Below are 24,542 nucleotides of genomic sequence, written 5' to 3' on the forward strand. Positions count from 1 at the left end.
TAAACAACACTGTGTGTTCCCCATCACGTTAGGGATCACCACCACTCTGAGTGGATTCAGCTAACTATAACACCACTAAAACTTATAGTTTTTGAGTGAATTTCAAAGGTTTTTTAAAAACGAATTCCTAACTATATAACTCCAGAAACCTATGGTTTTTTCAGTGAATTTCAAAGGTTTTTTTAAATGCTAATTCCTAACTATATAAGGCCTGAAACCTATGGTTTTTTCAGTTAATTTCAAAGGTTTTTTAAATGCTGATTCCTAACTATATAAGGCCTGAAACCTCTGTTTTTTTCAGTGAATATATTCACCTTTGCTCGGAAATATGGAGCAGAAAAAAATAAGGGTGGTGCGGCCAACTTTCGCAAAATCCAAGGCACTACGGGGGATAGTACACCTTCCTTAACCTCAACCTCCGAACAAAGTGTCACCGGCAGCGAAAATGAAGAAGAGAATGGCGGACCGTCAAATGTAGTAAAAGAAAAAGTTTTAATCATGTCTCGCGCAGAGGAAATGAATGTCCTGTGTCAAGACAGGCGAGACACGCTAAGACCCCGGAAGAAACAGCCGCATCAAAAAGGCTTTCAAATGCCAAGCGGGGGGCAAGGAGGAGGTGCAACCGGAGGCGAAAACGCGAACAAATCGCCCAAGAAAGCCAAGAGAGGCAGGTGGAATCGGAAGTAATTCATGAAAATACCTCCAACACTGTGATCAACCTCTCGGATATCGTCCTCAATAAAGCGGAATGCCAAATATTATCTCTAGGACTCTCTTTTAGTCCTGAAAGTAACTTCAATTATTCAGAAACACGCATGGATGTATTTCGTTTCATTCGGAAATTGAAATTGCAAAAACACCACAAACTGAAGGCGGATAAAGAAACGGCCATTGTCCCTCCTCATGCAACTAGTCCGCCTTTGATCAATGCAGGTGATGTGGGCCTTTTCTTTGACCTTCGACAACTTCAAGATGAACAAAATGAGACAATTTGTCCACTAGGTTTGGAGGGAATGGACTTAGGCAGTACCATCAAAACGCCATTCAAACCTAAATCCATTTTCCAACCGATAATGGTGCATGACAACATAGACAGATTTCACGAACTGGTTGCCTCGGACCTAAAAGATCTATACAGGGTGACTCACCACACTGCCACCAAAATGACTGGTAAACAACGGTGCTATATTGAACTAATGAAAAAATTGCAGAAAAATGAAGATCTTGTTATAAAACAATCTGACAAGGGGGGCAACATTGTCCTGTGGCCGAGACACATGTATTTGGAGGAGGCATATGTTCAATTAAATGACGCAACCTGCTATAAACGTAGTAACTTGCAATTTGTGAAATCTTCTTGGTTGGATTATTATGGTAAACTGGTGGCATGGAAGAGTAGTGGGCTTATTAGCAATGATGAACATCGATTTTTGCATAATAGTTATCCCGCTATACCTTCCATGTACTTTCTTCCTAAGGTGCATAAAAACATCCTCAAACCCCCGGGCCGCCCAATAATTTCAGCTATTGGTAGTATAACAGAAAACACATCTAAATATGTAGATTATTTTCTACAAGAATGGGTTGTTAAATTACCATCTTATATCAGGGATACTTCGGACTTTTTAAGAAAGATCCAGGAAAGCAATTGGTCTGATGACTTGATTCTTATTACCTTTACACCTCTATTTGCCACCGGGATGGGATTAAAGCGGTTGAACATTATCTTAATCGCAGACTGGCATGCTTTTTGTTACATAACAAAATGTTGATTGATATGATCAAAATGTGTTTGGAACATAACTATTTCACTTTTGAGAACACTGTCTTCCAGCAAAAACCGGTTGCTATGGGGGCCTGCTTCTCCCCGAGCTATGCTTGTTTGCATATGGGCTTGTGGGAGGAGCAGGTCCTAAGACAACAACATGAAGAAATTCTGAGTACACATGTCCCCCTGTGGCTTAGATACATAGATGACCTCTTCCTCTTGTGGAGGGGGCCAGAGGATCTGGCCAGGGAGTTCATTAAAAGATTGAACATCAATCAGCTGAACTTGGAGTTCACAGCACAAATGAGCAAGGTATCAGTTATTTTCCTTGATGTGGAAGTTTATATATGTAACAATAAGATCTGCACCAGGCTCTTCCGCAAACCTACCGCTGGGAACTCATTATTGCATGCATCCAGCCACCATCCCCAGCATTTGATCAACAGCATCCCCTATGGGGAGATGTTGAGGATCAAACGCATTTGTAGCAATGAGGAGGAATGTAAACTAGCACAAAAAAGCTGCAAGGAGAGGTTTCTCCAAAGGGGTTACAGCAACTCCATTATAGAGAGAGCCATCCACAAAACTGAATCCTTGACCCGTGACACCATACTGACCCCCAAAATCCCTACTGTACCCAATGACGTTCCCAACAAAGTGAGAGTCATCGTCACTTACAGCAAACAACATGGGGCCATTAGGAAGATACTAAGGAAACACTGGGATTTACTGCTAAAGGATCCAGTCATTGGGGGTGAATTAATTAAGAATAATCGCACTCCCCAAATGACTTTTCGCAAAGCTAGATCCATGGGCAACTGTCTGTTAAAAAGTAATTCTGAAATCAGGCCGCCCTCCAACTGGCTTTCAAAACAAAAAGGTTTCTACAAATGCTTTGTTTGCAAAGCATGCAAACATGCCAAAAACATCAAGGAATATACCACTCCGTTCCTGCCACAGCCAGTCAAAATCAAACGACGTATTACATGTAAAACAGAATACGTTGTTTATGTTTTGGAATGCCCATGTGCCCTCCGATACATCGGCAGTACAAAATTACCCGTGCATATGAGGATTTTACAACACCTCAGGGCAATCACGAACAAAGATCAGACATATCCGGTTGCCAGGCACTTTGAAATCAAGCATGGAAGTGACAACACTCTTCTTTGTTACTATGCCATTGATTGCATACTGCCGACACGCATGGGTGGGGATAGAGAAAGTGCCTTACGCATGTTGGAAACAAAATACATCCTGGAACTCAACACCAAGTCTCCGATGGGCCTAAATACCACGGAAGATTTACATACATGTATATAAATCAATTCCCTATATACATTATGTTTGGTTGGAGACTCTTAAGTAACCTATGACATGTAGTCAATTATTATCAATATACACATGTGTTTATGTTTATCTGCTGTTTGCCAACTTACCTAATTTGGGAATGATTTGCCAAAAACATATATCATATTATGAAATGAATTAAGATGAAGCGCCCTTTTTTTTAAAATGAATTTATGCATTAGTTTTTTAACATTATATTTCACATATTTAAGAACTTTCTTTACACTGGTATAGTTTGGTTTTGGATCTATTCAGATCCAACACTGGGTTCACTGTTTGTATTATATTTTTTACGTTATGCATTACACAATTCGTGCCATTGGCACTTATGTAGTTGATGCAATCGACCACTGAATCTTTGGATGTAGGTTGCCTATTTGCAGTGCTTGCCCACTTGGGCTTGATTCTTCTTCTTCTTTAACAATATACAGACTATATATGGAGTACGAGACTTATGTGGTTAATTTAAACCTTGTATAGCATAATTAGAACCGTCTTTTGATTAACATTGTATTATTGAAAAGTACAGCATATGCAAATGATTATGCACTAGGTTCGAATATAACAATGGATGATTAACATTATGATTTTACAGATTTAAATATTTGAGTTGCCACTTTATTGTTAGTCTGCGTTATTATATGCAATAATTGGACCCCACAGTCTGTTTTCCAGCTTTACTTTTGTCATACACAGCTGTTGTTAATTTTGGCACTGTGCACTTTAAATTTGGCGCCTATCCATGAGTAACGCGTCATGTGATCAAGGCCCAGGTCGGACCGAAACGCGTCATGGCGGCATTGGATGCAGGGCAATAACTTTAAATTAAATAAATAAGCAACATAAGAAATTGGGTCCGCGTGTCTATCCTGATCCGTTGTGTGGCATTGGATTGTCGGTGGATGGAGTACTGCAATATATATATATATATATATATATTCACTGAAAAAATCATAGGTTTCAGGGACGTTATAGTTAGTTGGACATTTCAATCTTAGAAAACCATAGAAATTCCCCGGTTATAGTTAGTTGAGCTAACTATAACTCGCGCCCCTGCAATGCACTGCTGATGACGTCACATATTACATCATTCATGACATGGTCAGTGACAACACTGATGACATCACTGATGACATCTCAAATGACATCACTGATGACATCATCCAGTGACTATCTGTTTCTATAAAATGTAAATATGTTTTATATATATGCCAAGGTGTATAGTCTGTATTTTAGAGTGGGTGTATCAACTACTATATTAGGGCGTGATGAGGTGCATCAGACTTTCACGTGGATGATGTCATCAATGATGTCATTTGAGATGTCATCAGTGATGTCACTGACCATGTCATGAATGATGTAATATGTGACGTCATCAGCAGTGCATTGCGGGGGCACAAGTTATAGTTAGCTCAACTAACTATTACAGGGGAATTTCTATAGTTTTTTAAATGCTAATTTCTAAATATAACATGCCTTAAACCTATGGCTTTTTTCAGTGAATTTCAAAGGTTTTTAAATGCTAATTTATAAATTTAGTGGCGCGAAAATGTGTAACCACTGATAATAACTGTTTTTTAAGATATTGAAAACACTGAAAAAATCCCACCAGAATTTACCAAAAATAGAAACTGAAAACAGGAAAGCCTAATTATAATGTTCATTAAACCTATTTTTTTCTGTGTTTTTAAATCATCATCCCATTCTCAACCTGGACAAAACTGCAAATCTTATCTCTTTTCCATTAATACCTTCCGCCCAAAAAATCGCCACAAACGAGAGCCACAACTAATGCTGATGATATGCAAAGTAGGCGTTCCCCTGGAAAAAAAACAAAAACACCAGTTCCCCATATTTTCAACGACCAGCCAAATCTTCAATGCAATCCAAAAAGCAGGCGATAAGCCGAGTTACACTAAGAAATTAATATCAACTTTTAACTGGTGTAAGGAGGTCGACTATCTACAGCGTGATTTGGACCCAACTCACAGCCACATCTAAAGACCAACACGTGATAGAGCTACTGATCATGCAGCTCGGACACCCAACAAAGCCTCAACACCCAGCGCCACCACCACCAGAACCTCCCCCGGACCAACCCCCTTACTACCTCTGAGGCAGCGCAAAACAGGACAACGAACCTTCCCAAAATGCCATGGCCCCTCAGCCGCACAATAGCTGAATGTTGGGAGATGTGGAAACCAAGTATGTGTGAAGGAGGCAAGTCACCCATCAATAATATGCACACAATACCAATTGTAGTGGTGATGTGCTGTACAGACCTCACTATGCAAAGCACAAACCTCTCCATGTGGACATATACTATTGATACTTGTAGTGTTGTGCACAGTGGACTCTACCATGTTACCTCAGGCAGTGGGGAAGATCTCGGTCATGTAGCTGTGTTGTCCCCCCCTGGAAGCGGAAGCACAGTGGGCTGGTTCAACGCACGCCACTCCAGCGTAGGAGTATGAATAAATAAGCTGAGTCTCTGGGTGTGGTTCACTTGTGGGAAGGCCAATGAGTCTGTCAGAGCGGCGGCCCTCACCTTGGCATGTGGCTGCCACCATGACCGCGGACCTCCTCGACACAGGCCCCATGCGAACCCAGCGGCACAGCACCGCAGATTCATGTCTGTACCAACTACTGCCTTCGATCTACACTGTGGACAGCAGGGCTCACAATTCAGATGCAGTGACGATTGCAGATGAAGCAGTCCAGTACGCAAGACATGTTGCTCCCAGTGCGGCCCACACTGATCCCGCATAATCGCAGGCTGCAGACACACTGTGTGCTTCAGGTGCCACTAACTCACTACACCATAAGGCATCGCCACGAGGCCTTATCAAGGAAGAATTCATTAGACAAAAGACATTGCTTCCAGTGCGGCCCGCTGGGACCACGTATCATCGCAGGGTGCGCACATGCTGAGTGCTCCAGGTGCCACTAACTGAGAAGCTCAACTCAATGCCAAGTGGCTGTGCACCCATCCTGACCACTGCCTCCGGCCTACACTACGGTCAGCAGGGCTCACAATTGAAGATTCGTGCCGATGCAAATTGTGTAAGAATCTATAATGGGTTAATAAGACCAAATGCTCCCAATCTGTGCAGCTCAAGTCAACGTCACATGGTTGTGGGCCTTTGCTGACTGCTGCCTCAGGCCTACACTGTGGAAGACCGGCGGCAAGTGGTGCCACTGAACCAGGACTACGCAGGCCAGTGGGGCACCAACGTATGCACGGGGCTGTGGGCCCTTGCTAACAGCTACCTCTGGCCTACACTGTGGAAGACCGGCGACACATGGTGCCACTAACCCTTTTCAACACTAGCCGATCCCACATGTGGAACTCTGCCCTGAGTCCTGAATGGCAGTGACCCCCAACTCCGTGAGAGAACCACAGCAGCAGACTCCCTTCGATCAGTGAGGCATATTTCCATATGGAACGCCAGCGACACATGCTGCCAATAACTCTGTTCAACACAAGCCAATCCCACATGTGGAACTGTGTCATGAGTCGTTTATTTGTTCTTTAAATAAAAAGTGTTTTCCATGTAAATCTGTACATGACTAAGATTCTTCTTTGTCCAACCGCACAGGGACACTTCCGGGCCCAAGAAGGTTGGTGGGGGTATGCTGGTAATGTGGGAAGAGGGTGCGTTACCTGCTGATCTGGGGAGATGCAGTGTGAAAGGGGTATTTCTCACAGAAAAAACTCTGGTATCTTTTCAGAAATGCCTCGGACAGATGCCAGCTGACGGACTGTATCACAAAATTATTTTTCAATACTTATGTAGTGTGAGTTATGAACAGTTTGCACCCAGGCTCGCAGAGGGACAGCTGCGGCCCCTGGTCTGGACTCGCAGCGTAGTAGCTCGCAGAGATACTGGCACACTTGTGTACTAGCTCGCAAAGGTAGAGAGCTACGAGCCGACGGACTGGCTTCTAACAGCATAGCTGCGAAGTGGTGATATTAGGCAGAGGTAGCGTGAAAGAGTTATCTCGCACAGACAGAGCTCTGCTATATTAAGTTGCCCCCAAGACCTTTCTTTTATATTTTCACTCGATGCAAGAAAGCGCGCTTTCTGGACCAAGACCTTACTCCCTGTCAAATTGGGCGTAATTGCGTTCAGCAGTTTGAACTGTATCCTTGTCTAAAGTTTCCTATGGACAATCCATTGAGAAAACACGTTTTCACCCCCCTCACTTAGCTACCTGTCGCAGGCGTACTCCCTATTAGTGTGCAGGTGAGTGGTCTAGTTGTCAACATGTTACGGCCACTCCCTGAGGGCAGGTTTGCACACACCACACCCATCCGGCACATACGTCACAGACCATGTGACCACTCAAATATAATGTATCGACAACGTCACATCTTTTATGCCCAGTGCTGACTGGATGGCGGACGCTCCACGGGTCTCAATCATAAAGAGTCCATGAACAGTTGCGCAGAGGGTTAGTCGCACCCTGAGCTTTATGGCCATCAGGGGCCTACCACCACATGGCGCGGACTTGAAATATACAGGGTTAGTGCCACCCGAAGCTATTGTGGCTGTCAGGGGCCTACCACCACGTGGCATGAACTTCAGTTGCACAGGGTTAGTGCCACCCGAAGCTGATGAGCCAGTCAGAGGCCTACCACCGCGTGGCTCGGACTTGAGTTGCACAGGGTTAGTTGCAAGTTCTATGGCCGTCACCACATGGTGCTAACTTACGTTGCACAGGCTTAGCGTCACCAAAAGCAGATGTGGTCTCCGCCATTGATGACACACACTTTTTTTATAAAGTTTCCACCTTTTTACTTGTGTCCAAATGTGCAGTGTCTTGATTTGTATGCCAATGTGTGTGTCACGTACTCTCTGGTTGCCTGTCATACGTGATTTGCAACCCCATCTGGACTGTAGGTTTGTACCTATGCGTTCTCATGTGCCTCTTTCGTACTGATACTTTTGGACGCTTATCCGCCGCAGGCGAGTGCATTTGTGACTTGTGTTCGACCGTGCAAATGTTTGTGTTTGGACAACATTGTGTTGGATGTTGGTGTACTCTGCTTCCTATGTGTGTGTGCTGCATTGTGTGTGAGATTCCCTTCATGTGAGTGTTTCTTCATCCTTCTCCCTTACAGGCAGTGTGTTTTTCACTTCTAAGCTCGTTCAGTGGTGTGATGTTGGCGGGTTGTGTGACTTGTGCCCTTTGTTGGTGTGTTTCATTTTGACCACTGTTTGTCTATAGTTGTGCTTTACTTAATTGTGCATGTGTGCCATTGTGCCCATCTCCCCCCGTCCCCCCACTCCCTGCTTCTTCCTCGTCCTGGTGCCTTTGTGTTTTGTCTGTCATTTTGTTGCTCCACACATAAATACATGTAATGAACAAATTAGAATAGTTCCTTGATTCTTTTACGTTTCAAAACTTCTCTCAATTGTTTTTTTTTAATTTTTCAATACAAACAGTTTTTTTTAATTTTCAAGGACACATAGAAGTCAGAAGTGCAATGTATTCTATCAACAAACTTTCTAGAACATTCTACAACACGTGCAGGTTAAAAGTTCATAATTTTTTTTCACACCTAACAATATTTGTTTGCAACATTTTCTCGAACATTTAACAGCATGGGCAGGTTAAAAGTTCATGATTGTTTTAAATTTGAACAGTGCCTTCCAAATGCAAAGAGCAGGTGTGCGTGAGTTGATCAAATGTTATCCTATGGTATGTACTCCACGTTTAATCTGCTTTTTCTTAACCAATCACAAAGATGCTTTTCCACAAAACGAATGTGCACCCTACTTTAAAAAAAACAATGTTTTTTATCTCCCAATCAGGAATCGTTTTGTATGGCAAAAAAAGTAATTCCCCATCTTTAACCCCTTCTGCGCTCATGACGAGCTGAGCTCGTCATGAGTTGTGCCGCTCGCACGCTCATGACGAGCTCAGCTCGTCATGTAACGCGGCTTTTTGAAAAAAGCTGCGCAGCGCAAAAATAGCGGCCGCACGCATGCGGTTACACATATCTCTTATTCTGCGAATGGACTGCATGAGCTACAGGCATCTATCCATTCCTCCCAGCCATACCTTCAAAATGCTAGTGTGGATCGTAGGATATAGCTATGTTTTCTGGTCCAAGAGTATGCAGAACAGAGAAGTATTGACTTAAACCTAGGTTTACAAAATGTGGACATTAACTGGTTTGGACAGAGAGGATTGAAGTGGCACCAATTGTTGCCTTTGGTTAAAATCTGTTTGCATCTCCAACACCCTGACCTCATGATTGTGCACTGTGGTGGAAATGACCTAGGCACATTGACTGGGGTAGGTTTGCAAATGCTAATGAAGAACACCTTTTGACAATTTGTGATGCTTTTGCCTCAAACTGTCCTTGTATATTCCAATATATGCCAAAGGCGTAAGTAGAAATGGTCAAACCAATTTTGTCCTAAGATTGAAAGATCTAGGAATAATGGCAACAAAACTGTGTCTGCATACCTCAGAGACCATAGAATGGGGTCGATCTACAACAACAACATACGTTTTGATATGGCTGATATCTACAGAAGTGATGGAGTACACTTCACAGATCAGGTGAATCGAGTTTTTCTGAATAACCTGAAGCTGTGCATCCGCACTTATATGTAGCTCCAACTAATAAACACAAAGGCTATTTTTAGAGCTGCATATATTCCAATATCGGCTCGCAGAGTGACCGCTGCAATACGGCTAGCACAGGGAGACCTGCGGGCCGTTGAACAGCCTTGCAGAGAGACACCTGCGGCCCGTGGCCTCAGCTCGCACATTGAGAGCTACGGGCTGTCGGCTCGGCTCGCACAGTGTGAGCTACAGGGCGTTGGCTCGCAAACGCACACCATCATGCTGGCTCGCAGAGGGAGAGCTCAGGTCTAACTCGCAAAGGGAACAGCCCCTCCAACACCATTCACCCCCCAAACTTTCAATATAGGAGTTGATCAAAAAAAGAGAAACTTTTTGTGTAGTTTCATAAACATTAATCAAAGTTACAAGCACATAGAAGACTCCACCAGGGGGGCCGTACAACACCCCTGCCAACATAAGTGAAGCCACGGGGCTGCGTGGACCCCAGCGGCCCCGCAACCTCTATGAGCCCCTGCAATTATTTTTAAAGAAATACACCCGGAAACTAGCCCACCCAAAGCCTCATTAAAATAAAAAGCGAGAACCCGCGACCCCAAAATGATTTTTTGGGCCCTGGGGGTCCTTCTAGGACCCCCTGAGTAGCCCTATGGGGTCAGGGTTTTTCTACCCTGCCCCCTTTTCTTGTTTTATACCTTTGTTTCTCCGTGGTTGGGTGATTCGCTTCTACAGAGCCACAAGATGGCTGCCAACATTCCTGGTTTGGAGTGCTAGCAGCCAATCACAGTGAAGCTCGCGCATGCAACTTAGGCTCCGCCCAGACATGAAGCTTTTATTTTTCTAATTTCTCAGCAACTACTGAATGGATTTACACCATTTTTAAAAAGGTCGCTTTCTGACTCAAGCACTACCTTTCTGCCAAATTTGGAGTAGTTCCGTTCAGAAGTTTTGGCTGTAATCTTGCAAAAAGTTTCCTAAGGGAAAATTATTTTTTCACTCTTATTTTTTGAATTTCTCAAAAACTACTGAGAGGATTTACACCATTTAAAGAAAACGTCGCTTTCTGAACCAAGCTCTACCTTTCTGCCAAATTTGGGGTAATTTCATTTCATTTGTGCGAGCTGTAGCTCGTCGCAAAATTTCCTAAGGAAATGAACATGGAGAAAACAACTTTTGGGACCCCCTTTTTTCTCAGCCCCCGCTTGACGAATCACCCCCACACTTTCAGGCTAGGAGCTGACCTGGATAGACCTTTTTTTTGGAGAATTTCAGGAAGATTCGTCAAAAGTCTTCTCACACCCTAATATAACCTTTGATACACCCACTCTAAATTACAGACTGAGATATACATTCACTCACTAACACACCCATACAGTGGCTCACAGATGTACTCTTGAAACCATGCACCCAGTGAATCACCCACTCACACATCTATGCACAGTCACACACACCCCACCCACACAAACACTCAGGCACCCATACAGATAATCAGACAACCAATCAATAACCCATATAGACACTCATGTAGCTATTCACAAACCCATGCAGCCGCTTACACACCAACAGACAGACGGATACAGACATTCACACAGTTTAGTCACTAACCCATTCATTCAGTAAGATATGTTTAATCACTCACTTATAGAGCCAGTCATGCACCTACTAAATCATCCATTTAGACACTTATACACCCACTCATTCTTCTATACGCCTTTCCCTATATAAAAATATATATATATATATATATATATATATATATATATATATATATATATTAAACATATTTAAACTTTACAGAAACACACAGCACTGGAGGATGTCATCTGTGATGTCATTTGAGATTTCATCAGTGATGTAATCAGTGATGTCACTGACCACTTCATGAGTTATGTAATATGTGACTTCATCAGCAGTGCATTGCGGGGGCACGAGTTATAGTTATCCGAACTAACTCTAACGGGGGAATGTCTCTGGTTTTGTATGAGTGAAATGTCCAACTAACTATAACTTTCCCTCAAACCTATGTTTTTTTCAGTGAATTTCTAAGGTTTTTTAAATGCTAGTTTCTAACTATGAAGTGCCTAAAACCTAAGGTTTTTTTCTGTGAATTTCAACGGTTTTTTAAATGCTAATTTCTAATTATAACGTGCCTGAAACCTATAGTTTGTTAAGTGAATTTCAAAGGTTTATTAAATGCTAGTTTCTAACTATGCCTACAGAGATAGGACATGTGAAGAAATGAGAAAAAAATGTACAGAAAGAAGCTAAATGAATGCAGAAAGAAGCAACAGAAGTCCACAAAGACGAAGAAAAGTGTAGGAAGAAGCAAGACATATGCAGAAAGAACCAACAGAGGAGCAGAAAGAGGCCTTGTTGCAAAATCATCCTGTGCCCACAACTTTCTCAGACAGGTACTGGTGGTAACTATAGGGGGATTAAAACTACCTGTAAGTAAGAGGTGCAGAAATATGCTACTTTTACTAGTAGTAGTGTTTACAGAGTGGTGGAGAAATGGTGCTGGTGAAGAAATAGAAACCTTCTAAGGGGTTCACTCATACACCTGGTCCTTTAAGCCAACAAAGAAGAAATTGGCACGGAAGCTGTAATATAAAAACAATGCATTTATTAACCTCACATGAGGGAGACTGCGTCATACGGTACCCTCAGGCCACTGCAGGAGACAGTCTAAGGAGTACAGAGAACAGGGGCCATATATTTGCATATGTTGCCTAGTCAGCATAAAACTAAGGGGAGGTCGTGGCACATACAAGCATGCTTATTGACTAATATGGGTATACAAAATGTGCTTGCTCAACAAAGTGGGAGGAGAGACATCTATCCTTACATCAGCAAGAATAGCCTGACAGTTCTACACTAGGAGTAGGTGCATTCTACCACCTAAGACTTTCTGAGCAATTGCAAGGCTCTGGAAGCGGGAGAAAGCACATGGCGGGCATATGGCTAAATAAAATGGCTGCCAAGAACAAAATGGCTTTCTGCAATCTTTAACAGATAGTCCTTTTAGCATGAGCTAAAGACATTCCTATGATCTATTAGGAACATAGAAAATATTTTGCACATTTATTCTCATAAATTCATTAATATCCTAATCCATTGCTAAGTGGACATTTACATTATAAAGATTTCATTTAGAGGGTATATATAAGGTATAAGCAGGAGTACAAAGGGAACAGAGCATTGGGTCATACAGATAGCAGGAGAGAGTAATGACTATTATCACAAAGAGAACCGTCAATGTTTTTCAACCTTAAGCAGAAAGCTAGACTAGAACCATCTAGTCCAATTCTATGTAATATACATTTTCAATAGACTTTTCCAGTGTTCCTTTTAGGAGGGCTAAAGTTTCAATTAATATACTCAAGGAAAGGGCAAAGTAACATTTGTCAACTGCTCAGAAAAACGTTTTTCGTGCAGAATAAACATTATTCCTAATGCAAATATTAAAGCAGTCAGACATATTATTACAAAAACAATACTGGCTCCAGGGGACCAGGAGGGCCAAACAGGGCCCTGAGAATTAGGGCGAGGAGCCACAAAGGGCTGCTCCTCCTCAAAAATGGGAGGACCAAAAGGGTACATTACTAACAAAAAAGAAGTCCTTGGGGAAATTGAAGCCGCTGTACAACCAGCCAGAGGGGAGTCTTCTCCCTGTGTCCGTTTGAGCCTCACAGGCAGACTCTTGTTGTTCCCACAGTGGAGCTGCACAACTCGCAACTCAGGAAAAATGATCACGGCTCAGTTTGAGAACAAAAAAAGTCTTTTTTTCAGGATAGGGCAATCTCCCCCCATGGCAAATGCCCTCAACAATCCTGTCAAGTGTCTCAGGCAGTGCACCCGTTTTCTTCACTTTGATCTAACAGGCACCAAGGGCACAGCACCTGTACCCTAAAGTCAAGTCCTTCCCTAACTCCTGTATTGCTACGCTGGGGCATTGTTCTTTTGTTGGGGCCACAAATTGTACCCAGTATGCCCAGGCACCTCATGATCAACAAACAAAGGTGCACACTTTTCATTCACTTTGGGACCATGATTCAGAGGCCTGATGCTAGCATCTCTGAAGCAACCCTCATTTCAAAAGGGGTCAACTCAAACAAAAGCCTCCTTGCAGTTCTGGTCGGTCTGTGACTCTCTTAGCTGGGCATCAACAACTTGATCCACGACTGCTTCTTTCAGATTTGTGACCCTGTCTTTCTCCCAAGACAGTGGCAGGGGTACACACTTTAATTCCCAGTGCTTCTGCCTTCACTAAGGTCCTAGTTGCCAGCAACGCCTGCGCTAGTTACCTTCACGTTGGCTTTAAGTTGGACTGATGCTGACTCCCCAGGCTGGATCTGATGGCCGGGCCCTTCTGGCAATGGTTGTAAGGCAGCAAATATCTATTGGTGGACAGTACAAAAGGTCTTTAGACAAGGCATAGACATAATCTATCAACAGAGAGGATAGTCTCAGAATACTCCTAGTCTAGGGACGCCCCATGTATTAGCAAGGCACCTAAGAACTACTTCATCTATCTGAGAGTAAATAAAACCCTGAACCTATTACACTATTTGAAGCAGCTAAGAAAGTCTGTATTAATTTACTAAATTCTGAGGAAAAGAGAAAAACAATACAGACATACTGTAAATCCTTACATTTGTGTATTTCTATACTATTCATCTAACAAAACCTCAAGAAAGAGAAATGTTCTACACTTTTACTCATTAAAATTGCATTACTTGTACAGGACTGCAGACACTTCTAAAAGGATTTTTCTTTCATAAAGACACCTACATTGTATGCTTAGGACCATGCTCTCATGTTATAGGTGCAGCAGGAAAATCTAAAACTGGTAATTTAACAAGTATTCGTATTACATAAAGAACTAAAAAAAACTTCAACATAGTGGGTACATAAATTTCTCCAGCAGAACATGTTGTGACAAACAAACTCCTATAAAACAATATTTTCTTTAAAAAAATGTTTGCTGAGGATCACACGGCATCTTTCCTGCATTCTACTTTTCATGATCCAAAATATGCAACATCAGCTCTAATAAGGGTTGTCAGCTTATTTACACAGACTAGCTAATAAAAGACTAGCAATGCCCTTGCAAAACTGTATGTAGCATGAGAATAACATATAGTTCCCCTTAAAGGTCAAATAAGGTCAAAAATAGTAAGCAAAGCTTCTCTTTTCTTTCCCTGCGCTGTCAACTCGTCTTTCAAAAAGTTTCAGAGGTCGAAGTGTCAAAGCAAACCTTGCTCTTAGCCCTGCTAGGCTGCTAAATGCAGAACTCGAACTTTAACCGTTACCACATGTCCTAATTTGTGTAAGGCTTTTACGTACGGTTTTTCCAATTCAAAGTGACTCTTGAGACTGACTGCTGAAGGACAGTCCTGTTCCATTCCTGTTTTTGCCAATAATTTAAAGGTAGGATAATAACTTCTGCTGTTTTTTTATACTTATTTACATTTGTATGCAGTGTGTGGTGTGCTTTTCTAGCAGCATAGAGGTCAGCTGTTTGTGCTGTACTTACATGTGTGCATTACTGAAGCCTGAGATCAGTTTGAAAACTGCTCTAAGTGGCAGAACTGCTTTTAAAAAGTACATTGTTGCCCAAATTCTACTTTGGTGCTAGGGGCACTTAAAAATGAATAACCTACAATGTTTTGACATATTAGGGATCCCCAGGGTGTCCTCTAGTTATCCCTGAGATGGGCGATCAGAAATATATAAGGTACACCCTTACAAATTAGTTTTGTACGCCTGGGTAAAGTGAAATTTCACATTTTAGTTCCCACCATTGCGGTAAAATGCTGCTTAAATTCAACTCTGATGCTAAGAGTCGTATATTTTTCACAGTAGGAGTATTAGATATTATAAGGATCAAAAATGATTTTAATGCAATTTATTTTTAACAAAAATTATTTCCATATAGTCAAAATTCCTTTTTTTTTAATAATGATCACCAACACTTTTTTTTCTGTTTAAATCTGTTTTATTGATTTCCAGCGCATCCAACACAATACAATAAAACAAATGAGGGCCCCGAAAGCTACCCTGGAAGCCCTGGCTGTATCCCCCTACTGTACCAATGAGCGAGGTATGCGAGCTTCCGGGTGATATAGTGTGTCCATGAAAGCAAGTAACAGGAAGCACTTGGTTAGGTATGCGGGCAGATGTTCCGGAAACAAACAAACTCCCCACCAGAACGCACCCCCCAACTCCCCTACCCTCCCCTCCGGTGTGTCGCTTCTCTCCTCTTGATGGTGAATATGTATCGTGTTGGTGTGGGCCCTACCCTTGGTGAACGTCTTTCTTGGCCAGCTCGTAGCAGCCTGAGGTACTTTGGGCATGTTAGTTCCATGAACTCCCCAGCTAGTAATGCAGTGAAGGGCTGCTAAACAGTAGTAAAGGAGTCTGAGGTTTGAGTTAAAGTCGACTGTATCTGCTCCATCCCCAGAATATACCAAAGCCTATGAAGCCAGCCTGTGTGTGTAGGTCTCCTTGTGGTGCCCCAGAGCGAGAGAATATGATGTGCCACCGCCCCCACTGTTAACCCCATCTGGCGCCCCCTATTCGATTTAGGTGGAAACGTCAAGGCATTTGGGAGGCCCAATAAAGTATAGGCGGGGAAACGGGGGATCTCTGTCTCAAAAGGTTGATCAATGTCATCTAATACATCCTTCCAACAGTCCGTTACCTCCGCACATACCCACAACAAGTGGGCCAGCGTCCCCACTTGACCGCACTCCCTCCAGCACGCGGAGCTACGCGTCGGGTTGCCCTGGTGCAGCCTGGCTGGCGCAGATACCAGTAGTATGCGATCTTGACTGCCAGCTCCTTACTTGCCACATTTCTTGCAGTGCGATGAGCTCTATGGTAGATATTGTGCCACTATTTGTCTGAAACGGTTCTTCCGATCTCCTGTTCCCAGCACTTCTGGCCAGTAGAGCACAAGGTAGGCAGGGGCGGACCTTACATTTTATATAAATCTGTGATCGCCTGCCTGTCTGTCTTTTTCGTGATGAGCCATTTCTCATACGCTGTAAGGCGTTGGCCCACATGGGGCAGCATGTCTTTTCACGTTAGCCAGTTTTGAATCTGGAAATATTGGAACTGTTGCGGCGCCACTAGAGTGTACATCTCCTTCAAGATATCAAGCTGGAGAAAGCCTTCCAGGGCAAACAAATGACCCGCCGATTTACATTCCGACACACGCCATGGGCCAAACGCTTGAGATTCCATCTCTGGGGGAAATGCCGGATTGTCAAACAGCGATACAAAAGGGGATGATGGACGGAGCGTTTGAACAAATCAAACACTCACCCCCAGTCAACTGATCTGGGTTTAATCCATCACCATTCTTTAGTTCACTCAGCCACCCCAGTTCAGACATGGCTATATGCAAATCAGTCAGACCCTGTGCCTCATGGGAACAGTCCAGCCCGAACTGCCAAGCCATGTCTTCCATGGACCGGAAACAAGCATCCTGGGACCGGTTTCGGATTCATAATCCTCATCAGCCAGGCTATCTTGAATCCAGTGGCCAAGTGAGCAAGAGACTCACATCTGAGCATACCCTGCCACACTTAGGGCGAACAAAGCGATACAAAAGGGGATGATGGACGGAGCGTTTGAGCCAATCAAACACTCACCCCAGTCAACTGATCTGGGTTTAATCCATCACCATTCTTTAGCCCACTCAGCCACCCCATTTCAGACATGGCTATATGCAAATCAGTCTGACCCTGTGCCTCATGGGAACAGTCCAGCTTGAACTGCCAAGCCATGTCTTCCATGGACCGGAAACAAGCATCCTGGGACCCGTTTCGGATTCATAATCCTCATCAGCCAGGCTATCTTGAATCCAGTGGCCAAGTGAGCAAGGGACTCACGTCTGAGCATACCCTGCCACACTTAGGGCGAACAAAGCGATACAAAAGGGGGGGATGATGGACGGAGCGTTTGAGCCAATCAAACACTCACCCCCAGTCAACTGATCTGGGTTTAATCCATCACCATTCTTTAGCCCACTCAGCCACCCCATTTCAGACATGGCTATATGCAAATCAGTCTGACCCTGTGCCTCATGGGAACAGTCCAGCCCGAACTGCCAAGCCATGTCTTCCATGGACCGGAAACAAGCATCCTGGGACCGGTTTCGGATTCATAATCCTCATCAGCCAGGCTATCTTGTATCCAGTGGCCAAGTGAGCAAGGGACTCACGTCTGAGCCGTAAATACGCAAGTTCGCGGATTGCCAATTCGCAAAATTCGCCCATGCTTACCAGCTACCACACCGGAGGGGTCCCGGGTTGGGGCCCCGAGAGCCAGGCCCCTCCGATGCTCCCGAATGGCTCAATTCTGGTGTGTTCATTCACCGCCTGTCCTTGCCGGCCAGCCGGGCCTGCAGGTTTGTTTATGGAGGCCCACAGTCCACTTCTAGGGCCCTCTCCGTACACACTAGGCCCCCTGGTGGCAGTATACTCTCACCTCGCCCAACTCCTCAATGGGAGGTCCCCCCAGAGACTCCCCGCCGCTAACGTTGCCACCGATGGATGGTCTCTCATGCGGAGTGAGCCCGCCAGCCCCTTTCTCTCCCACGAGCCACCGCTCTACGCAATGGGCCAACGTCTCTTCCTCAAAATGGCGCCTGTGGTCTTCTCCACGCCCGGCCCTCCCTGAGCTGCAGCCCCTGATCCGCTCACCTTCGGGGCCTGTCGATGTCACCGCCGCAGTCGGGGGGCCACCCGACCTCCACCTCCACAGTATGGGAGTGCTAGGCATCCCGGTAGATCGTCGGGGACGCCAGGGCCCGGCAAGGCCCCCTGCGCCCTGGCAGGGCCTCCACGCCCCGGGCTCGATTTTTGCGCCGCCGGCACCCTCTCCACCCAGAGGCCCTCAGGGCACCTCCATGTGCCTCCCCTCCAATGTCAGTCAGCCGCTAGCCGCCGCTTGCCGCTGTGGATTCCGCCACTCCACCACTATGGGCTCAGGGACCGCCAGCAGGTCCCGGAAAGGCCCGAAGGACCCCAGGAGCACCGAGCCACCACCAACTCCGCTCAGCTCACTCTGGGTCGGAAAGCAGCCACCCGGCCTCAAGGTCGGAACCCTTTGGTCTCCTGTGGACACTTGCGCCACCTGGGTCACCCCACGTCGGATCCAGGTAAAGCTCACACACACACACCACCGTGTTGCACTGCGGGGGGAAGTTAGGCCATTGTTAGCCCCCAGCGAGGGATGGACACGGGGAGCACCCGGGATCTGCAGCCGTTCAGGTCGCCATCTTGGCCATGCCCCCATCACCAACACTTTTGATGGTTCCATATATGAAAAGCATGCCTCATTCCTTTCCTATCACCTTTAAATGCATTAATTTATAACCCTAAGAACAGACGACTTACTTGAAATATGAAAGGTCAGTGCCACTTTTTAAAGGACAATTATTATTTAACATCAGAACCACGGATGTGCTTATTAAAAAGGCAATAAGAAAGAACATCCCTTCTAATCTTTCTCTGTTATCCAAAATATTGAAACTGTCTTTCTAACTTTTTAAATCAGCAGTCTGTAATTCACGCCTTTATACCGTGTTTGCACTAACTTAAAATCTAGTTAACCCAGCAGTTTTCCTCTGTGGCCTGTGGTCAGGAATAGCCATGTGTTATTGATGCAGCTGTTGCTCTGACCAGCAGGCGTCAAATTCTTCACCTTTCTCAGGAAAAAACCCTTTTGCTATATTGTATTGTCCTGAAATAGTTTAATCTCTGTTTGTTGTATCAGACAGCTTCTTCTTAGTGAGACAGCTTAAACACAGCTGTTTGAAAGCCTTTTTTTTCTAGCATTGAAATGTAGGCACAGTCACAGTCTATTTAAAAGTCAGGCATTTCAAGCCAGTCAAAATCTATCGTTTTGTAATGTGGTGTGTATTTCAGCAACAACCAATTCACTCAGATGATGTGAATGCCTTTTAATATCTAATATAATATATCTAAGGAGAATGCTGTAACATTTTGTATTCTAGTCCTAGTTATTGAAAAGCACACAATTTAATTTCTATGAGGCCTATTTTATTCCTTATGAATGTTAATTCTGATGTTATCTTTAGCATTGTGTCAATTTTCACATGAGTATAGTTTCTTACTTTGTCAATTTAATGGTAGTGTGCAGCTATTTAGCATAATAGAATGATGACAAAAAACACATTGAGCTCATTTCAGACATTTTCAGAAGGGGGTCATACACTCAGAACACACAATACAGAGCGCTTAAGGCTAACCATTCTTACACAAAGAACGCAATCGCTACTTACTCACACAAGAACCACCGATGTCAAACCACAAACCATATAGACATTTAAACACACAATTAACCCACAAATCAACACTTAGAACAAAACCAAGAGACAGCCCACGGATTGTACTAAAACCAAACCTTTGTAAATACTAATTGTAACTCATATTTACAAGAAAAGCTCTCAAAAGTAGCCCAAACAACTGCACAAAAAAAGCCCAAAGAGTGTTCCATGTTTAAGAAGCCAAAATACACCAAATTTGCCAGTTTGGCTGGCAGAACACTCAAAAAGCACTTATGAATGTTACTAAATGCGCAGATCAGGGTCCTTTTTTATGTACATATTTAGTTCCATGGGGTACTTAGTCACCAAGGAAGAAATACATTTTTTAATATACCTAAACCTATTTAGGTATCCCCTCTAGGGGAGCAGGGTGATTCCATTCTAGTTCCATATTGGTACCTCCGAGAAAGCAACACATTCTACGACGTGTGCTTAGAACAGGCATGCCAAGAATATTGCAGCATATACAATGTTATTCGCAAAGTGGCACTTAACGCAATGTGTGCTGTTCAAGTTTTTAAAAAGTTAGAGAAAAATCTTTGCATTACCTGTCTGTACTAATTGTAATTCATATATATCCAAGCAAGTTCCAAGATTTTTGGACACAACAAATAAGCAAATATCGACGACCTTACCAAGTACAAATCTCCAGCCTCTCACTGCCAAATTCTGAGTGACCTAACGAATGTTTTAGAATACTCACCCCAAAGAGGTTCTCAGTTGGGAGTGGCAAACACTTGGAGGATCAAATCAGGAAGACCAGAAATATACTGGGCTGCAGAGACAGAGAATCTCCGTGTGCACGGTACCTCCTCAGTAGAGCCCTGTCCTGTGCTCCTCAGTAGATTCCTGTCTCCCATCAAGACCACTCCCTTGGATAGCCGCTTCTCCGATGAGGTCCACGTTTGGGCACCATTTGAAGAAATAGAAACCTTTTAAGGGGTTCACTGATACACCTGGTCCTTTAAACCAACAAAGAAGAAATTGGCATGGAAGCTGTAATATAAAAACAATGCATGTATTACCTCACATGATGGAGACTGCGTCATACTGTACCCTCAGGCCACTGCAGGAGACAGTCTAAGGAGTACAGAGAACAGGGGCAATATAAATGCATATGTTCCTAAAACAAAGGAGAGGTCCTGGCACATACAAGCATGCTTATTGACTAATATGGATATACAAAATGTGCTTGCTCAACAAAGTGGGAGGAGAGAGAATCATCAGCAAGAATAGGCTGACAATAGGCTGAACTAAGGGGCTCATTATGATGGCGGGCGGACATCAATCCGCCCGGCAACATAAGAGAGCGGCGGTCCCACTGGCCCAATTTGGATGCGCCAGCCTTACTAGCGGGTTCATCCTTGCCTTTTACAATTGCGGATGGTGCTGCTGGCTGCAGCACCATCCGCAATGGTAAAGGGGCATGCACAGCATTGCCCTGCACCACTGGCAGGCACAACAGGGAACTGCAGGGGGATACCATGGGTACCCCCCAAGTGCACCCCCACACCCTGGGGGGCCCGCAACTTGCCCCCAAAGCCAATCCTCACAAACCTTTCCATGGCAGCATCGCCACCATGGAAAGGCCTTTAAACCACCCACATCCTAATATGGCTGGCGGTGCCTGCTATGCACCACCACCATATTAGTGGCCCAGCTCCGCCCAGCAGGCATTTGTAACGATTGCCAACCAGTGGAAAAGCGGTAGACGCACTTGGCATCCACCGGGATACCCACCCCCATCATAATATGGCGGGGGTATTTCTAGTAGGATGGCGTAACGATCGCCACTGCCAGCCTGGCTGTGGCGATCGTTATGCCATTGCCACCCTAATGAGCCCTTAAAAGAGCTACAGCTCAAACACCACCCACCCCCCCAAACTTTCGCAGAAATCCAAATTTTACTAGAATACACCATCATCCACAAAGATGAAAATTCCTCCTACATGACAACAGTCATGAAAAATTAATTATCATCTTTGCAACAAACAACAATTTGCAAAAACCTCATACCATAAAAACTGTGAAACGTGGATGGATGGCACAATCAAAGTTTTACCCAAGCCTTTTTATCAACTATGCTATCCACACGAATATGAAGATACTGACATCCCCTTCATATACGCACTACTCCCTAATAAACAAAACACCACTTACATAGAGCTCCTAACAATATTAAAACAATACACCAACAACTACTTTCCACAAAAAATCATAATTGATTTTGAACAATGATTCAATCAATTTTAAAAATATACCCACACACTGCAATACAATGTTGCTATTACCACTTTACCCAAAGTATCTGGAGACACCTACACAAATCTACTTAAAGTATAAATTACGCCACCAATAGCAACATTGCCTATCAAATAAAAAATGTAATAGCCCTGGCCTATGTACCAACAACTGAAGTAGCAAACCATTATAACCTACTTCTTGGAAGCCCCTTCTATCAAACAAATAAAACTAAACTAACTCCCTACCTAGACTACTTTGAAGGCACTTGGGTGGGAAGGCTACATAGATCAGGGCACCGTAGACAACCCAAATTCCAAATACCCTGGTGGAACATCTACCACGGTACTCTAGCTCAAAAAGTTAAAACCAGCACCGCAGTGGAAGGATGGCACAATGCCTTCCAAGCCATAATAGGAAGAGGACAACCAATCCTACATAAACTTATAGAAGCGATAAAAAAAAACAAAGGGGCGGAGGGACCTCCACCACCAGGCCGGCAGTGGCGGTCACTCCACCATCTAGCTCCCATTTTCCCCCGCCACATTAGAATGGCAGGGGGAATCGCTAAGTGATCGCGGCGGTCACAAAGACCACCCTCCCCGCTTCCGCCACGGCAATCGTCACGATTGCCTGGCGAAGCGGTCAGCATGTGTGAAATGGAGGCGGGCCTAGGAGGCACACCCGCCAGATTACAATGTTGGCGTCAGCCAGCCTTTCCATGGTGGTCGAAAAACCATGGAAAGGCTGGCGGAGGCTGAATTTTGGGGCCTGTGTTGGGTTCCTTCCGTGTGGGAGGAGGGTCTATGTGTACTGGGGGGGTACCTGTGATACACCCCTACATTTCCATGCACAAGGTGGCAGGCACTGTGTGGTGCCTGCCACGTTGTGCATGGAAATGCACTATGTGACATTTGTGCATTGCGAACGTTGCTGCAGCCAGCAGTAGCGTCCGCAATGATCAAGGGCCTGGATGCCCCTGCCATAGTGGCGGGCACATCCTAATACACTCAGTGGGACAACCGCCGTACCGGCGGGTGGTCCCAGCCCTACAGCGATGGCGGGTGGACTGATGACCGCCAGCCATCCTAATGAGCCCCAAAGCTATCAAGAGCTAAGGCTAGAACAATCCCTAACTAAGATCGGCCCTAAACTAAGTAAACAAACTAAAACAATGAATGAATACCTACAACACAAAACTACACTATTTGTAAACACAAAAGGTCTAGAATACCTAGACATGATAGCTGAATCTATACTGTAAAGAAAAAACAATGCTAAACACAATAAGCATTTTAAAATTTCCAAATATTTAAAAAACATATTTCTGCTTTTTTTAAAATTAATAATTATAACTATGTAAAGGAAAACTTAAAACATAACAGAAATATATATGACATAATATAATTATTAAAACAAAAAAGAAACAAATCAATGTAACTAAAAACATTTCCCACCCATAATAATAAAAAAATATCTTACAGTTATGTAGCAGCAGACAAGCCTGGAAATCCAATAAATCCATAGAAGATAAATCAAAACACAAATCCATTAGGAAAGACCCAAAAATTAGTTTAAAAAAGAAATGCAACAATTAAACTGTAGGAAAAAGGATCCAACAACGCAATCCTCTCAGTACCAAAACCCTCAAAACCCCCCAAAAATTGCTTTAAAAAAAATGCTCCAACAACCCCTAAAAATAAAAGGAAATGTAAAACAAGTTGTTTTAAGTAAACAAAAAACATTTTCCTTTTTTTATAAAAAAAAAATATGCGTCAACCCCATCATCGGCTCATCATCCGGAAAACTTGTTAAGAAAATAAAAGAACACCCACCCACAATAACACATACAAACCCACAAACATTAACATTAACAAAAGAAAAAAAACACAACGTAACAGAATTAAACAACACATAACTAACACTACATAACTCTACTACTATCCAACACTAACTCAAACATATAAAACACTAAACTACCAAAATAACACCTAACTATTTAAAAAATGAACAATTATACTACTACTACCTTGCCCCTACCCTAAAACTACCTTAAAAGTAAATTAAATTAAACTTGACTTAAGATACAAAACACAGTTTCCTACCGCGAGGTTCAGTCTTTGAAAATGGCCTAAAAATGAAACAGATAGAAAAGTAAGGGAAAAAGAAAAAAAAAGCTGGGTAATAAAAATAAAAAAAAGACTTAGGGGGTCACTATGATGG

The sequence above is a fragment of the Lissotriton helveticus genome, chromosome 6 (genome assembly GCF_964261635.1).
Source record: "Lissotriton helveticus chromosome 6, aLisHel1.1, whole genome shotgun sequence".
In the NCBI taxonomy this organism is placed as follows: Eukaryota; Metazoa; Chordata; class Amphibia; order Caudata; family Salamandridae; genus Lissotriton; species Lissotriton helveticus.